The sequence below is a fragment of the Brachycentrus maculatus genome, unplaced genomic scaffold, assembly GCF_059751285.1.
Source record: "Brachycentrus maculatus isolate JH-2025_06_01 unplaced genomic scaffold, ASM5975128v1 h1tg001239l, whole genome shotgun sequence".
Lineage (NCBI taxonomy): Eukaryota > Metazoa > Arthropoda > Insecta > Trichoptera > Brachycentridae > Brachycentrus > Brachycentrus maculatus.
Window position 1 is genome coordinate 19266 of NW_028281919.1, and position 4504 is coordinate 23769.

Consider the following 4504-nt stretch of genomic DNA (forward strand, 5'->3'; position numbering starts at 1 on the left):
TTGCGGCGTTGTGGTGTTCTTGATGTTTTGGAAAGATGGTATGAAAATAGTTTCACCCCAGAGTTCCAAAAAATTGTACTTGATTTTCGGGCCTGCGAACAATAGAAAATCCAAATTCATAGCAGCTGCTTCTAATAAATCTCTATTTTTATAATTTATTGTATAATTCCATCATTAATGAAAATTCATAGATAGCTCGAGAATATAGAAGCTTAAAGCATTTTATCGCTGAACGCTTCCTAGAAATGACTATAAGTTCACGAAATCGATGGAGAGAATAACTAATTCGCGATAGTATAGTGGCTATTATCCCTGCCTGTCACGCAGGAGACCCGAGTTCAATTCTCGGTCGCGAAGGTTTTTATTTTTCATCTCTCTTCAACTATTTATGATGAAAGCAATATTTGCATTAATCGGCAGAAGGATTTAAGTGCAACAGCAACTTATTTATTCACAACCGTTTATATATCATAGAAAATCTTTTACGGTAATTAAATACTGGCCATAATTTTCATCTTCAGATAATCCAATACCTTTGCATATTTGATTGATGAATTTGGTCAAGTGAATAAATATGTGACTAAATCATGTTTATTTAAAAATTTGCTGTGAGTCCATAATTTATAAGTTTATTTTCTCAAGCTCGTCGTGAACATTTATACTCGCGAACATTGTCGGATTTATCAATTCGAAGCAGTCGCTCTTGTTCATCAGGCCAGTATTTTCATAGCAGTCGCTTCGATTGAGTGGGCCATTGTTCGGATCGAAGTGAGGCCCTCTGTTCTGGAAGAGCCCTCCTCCGATTTCTGAATGATTTTGATTGTAAAGATCAGTAAAGTTGCTGGCAAAATCAAAAGCGACTGAGGAATCGAATCGTGAGCTCTTTTTTCTAATTAATTTCGCTGTTGGACGAAAATGCTTTGAATTTAAGACTGGTACTATACACATGCATTTGCTTGCAAATCTGCAAAACAGAAACTTTTCACCAGATTTTATATTTTATTCGTTTATTGTGAAAAATTTCCGCAATTAAGTGCAACCACCTTTACTTCATCATTTTTTTCCTTCATTTATTTCTCGATTTACATTTCGATCTTTGCTTAATTTATTTATTATTTCTGATTTCTTTAAATGGACTCAATTACTTCTGCCTTTCATTTGATATTTATGGTTGATTTTCTTTAGCATTTTGGTTTATATTTTTGTATTTGCTTTAATCTGTTTCAGATTTTTCCCTCTCCTCTTTGATTTTTATGACTTTTGTTCCTAAATCGTGTTTAGTTTCTTCATTTAAGGAATTAATGGCATTTAGAACCCAAACTATGTTTTATTTGATAAATTTTTTCTCATTTTCAAGGTTCTTTGGCTATCCCTCCTAATTGATTCAATGATATTTTCCTATTCGGGCTCGTTGAATAAAGAATCGTCCTTTCTATCGTCTTTGCTTTCTTCATCGTGCATTCTTTTGCAATCGTGGAGAGACTAATCTTAATCTCTTTGCTTTTTTTCCTTTCTTTTTTTGCAGCACTTATTGAAATTTCTAATATTTTCCACAAGATCTTCTCTGAAGGCTAAGTCCTGTTCATCAAATTCCGATTATTCTTTTTGCATGGACAAGATCAGGAGCATTTGCTTGGCTTTGGTCGCTAAGTGGAAGGCTTCGTGGTTTTTTATATCCAGGGCATCTTTCTGTTTTTCGTCCTGAATTTTCAATATTTTTGTGATGAGGATCGATTGAAAAGGCTTGATATTCAACTTCTTTTTGTATTTACTGACGTACGCGTTTATTTGTTTTAAGGCCCTCCTAAAAGACGAGTAAAAGAAATTTTTAATGCTATTATCGGTTCGGCCGGGAATTTCCTTTGCGATTGCAGCCCATTTATTTCCAAGGGAGTCGTGGAGCTCGAACATTTTATAAATTTATTGTTCCGAAAATTCGTTTTCACTGATTTTGGGGTCTAGCTGATGATGCCATCTGAAATTTAATGAGAAATACCTCTCGCGACATTGCTTACTGGTTCTGTTGGATCCACGAATTTATTGAGTGAGTTTATTGGCAATATCAATCCATTTGTGTTTATCAAACTCTTCTAAGTGTTCGTTTTACTGCATGAGCTTGTAGATAAGCTTGTCCTCCTGAAAAATAAATCACAATAATACTTATTTCGACCATATTTTCCGCTCACACATCGGCCTCTGATATATTTATAAATACCTCGGCGCATAATGAAAACACAGTAAATCGGGTAAGGTTTTTCGATCAGATAATAAGCAAGAAACAGGAAACAGGGACCTTTCAAACAAACAATTTGTAGAGACTATAAATTTTCATGAAAAAACTATCGTTATCGAAATTTAGTGAGCTTTTAGCTGATGCTCGTAGAATAGTGAATCGATAAATTAATAATCGTGCTACTTCGGAAAATTGCTAGTAAAAAACAAAAGCGAAATTTATTTTATAATTCGACCCTGAAATCGCCACCGTAATGCAATTGATTTTGCAAAATTAAACAGTTTTGCGCCAAGAGAGTTAATTTTATGAGTGCAAAATATGTCAGTGGCATTGCCGTTATCTAAATAATGACCGAATGAGATTAACTTAACTCATAACTATACTCAGATGATAAATAAAATTAAAGATTATTGAAATCGATTATTAATCAGATGAGCCTAACAATAAACCCAACATTCGAAACAATTAATCGATAAATTGTACTCATATTTATTTAATACTGAATCATATCATCAGAATTGAATTGCATGATCATTTTTAGAATTTGTCTAAAATGGATATTTATCTCCATACTTTTAAATGTGCGATTTCAGCTATTCTCTTTGTTGTAGCAAATGTTCTGGAATCTTGTCGTAAACGTCATCGAATAGACTAGTGATCGTTGGAAACTTATGCTTTTGGCATCGATGCAATGCCTATTTTACATCGTCGCTCGCTTTCGCCCTTTATTTCTCCTCATTTGGAATGTTATCGTACTTTATTTATCGTAAAAAATTTGTAGAGGCGCTGAATTGGATCATTTTTCTATTTCCACTAGGCTCCTTCGTTTTCGGGTCGATACAATTTTGAGTTATCTGATGTAGAATGGTCTCCTACCCGATACGTCATGAACTATAAAAAATACGGTTCTTTTTCTCAAGAATATAATTCCTGGCGAATCGGGTTGCTTCAATGCAAGCTAGGGCGTCGTTTCCATCCACTCGACTGCTTGCGATCCCACTAGAAATAGCTTTTGGAATTATTCCATCCGAAGCGTATTGATCTGAAGATGGGGTTGATATTGCGTATTTATTGTTTCGGCAGATGAACAGGGTCTGAGATTTAAGAGTGGCTGCAAAATTAAGGGCTGTTGAGAAGTCACCTTCACTTGCAGCTCCTTCTCCGAAATAAACTGCACAAATTTTTTTATCTCCTGCGGTTCGGAATGCATAACCTGTCCCAGAAGCTTGTGGGACTTGAGTTGCTGCTATAAAATGGAAAATTACTGAGAGGCGAGGAAACTGTGACATTATTCAACTATTTAGAACCGTAGTGAACAGGCATTTGCCTTCCCTTGCCTCCATCCATAATGTTGCCGATGCACTGATTAATGATCTGATCGATAGTGTAGCCTCTCCAGTAGTGGGCTCCTTGCTCTCTGTATTGGGTATAAACCCAATCTTCTGGCTTCAAAGCTGCCGCTGACCCGACAATGCAAGCATGCTCCCCGAAGGAAGTCATATAAAATGATATTTTGCCTAGGAATGTTGGGGATTGTACCTTGAGCTTTGACTTTGAGTAAAATACTATCCATTTGATCGACAAATATCATAGCTTTAAGAACTTTGACAAGCTAATCGCAGTTGTATTTGATTTTGGTGTTGACGAGCTTGCCATCGAAATCGTAGGCCCGATAAGTCTGCACTTTGTTGAATTAGGTTTGCGTTTTGAGCTCTGTTGTGTATTCAAGAGTCCCGTATGTTCGCTTAACTTGGGCGAGTAGGCTGTGCGAATTGGAAAAAACTCTGCGTATCATTTTAATATCTGTTTATATCTATTTATATTCATTTCATTTATTGTTATTCTGTTTTGAAAATATCTATCAATTTACTATTTACTTTCATTCTTCCTACTTTCAGAGCGGAATGATGCAAATTGATCAAAGCCCAAAGTCAAAAATGCTTTTCAATTATACTGTTTAATGATTGTATATCAATAGACAGTCAAATCAGCCATATACTGAAGACAACCACTTAGATCAGTTCAATTTCTTGGATCGACGATCAAACCGAAGGGAATTGCCAAAAAGTTCCAATCATGATCCCAACTTGCAATAGAATTCCTCCTAGAACCCCTGCATACTTTTTATACTATCCTTATGATTTTTCGAATGCCAGAATAAAAGAGCCGTCTAAATAATATAAGGTTTACTAATGACGAACCCATTAGTCAGTGCAAACAGGAACATATCGAAATATGGGAAGAAATCGTTGTGCAGCAAAATGTCGGTTA

The 4504-nt window shown here is 35.5% G+C and overlaps 1 non-coding gene across 1 annotated transcript; it reads left to right on the forward strand.

The window, feature by feature from the left end:
* The first annotated feature begins 285 nt into the window (after window positions 1-285).
* Window positions 286-357, forward strand: TRNAD-GUC (transfer RNA aspartic acid (anticodon GUC)). The gene has a single exon. It is a non-coding gene; the product is annotated as a tRNA-Asp (tRNA).
* The last annotated feature ends 4147 nt before the right edge of the window (window positions 358-4504 follow it).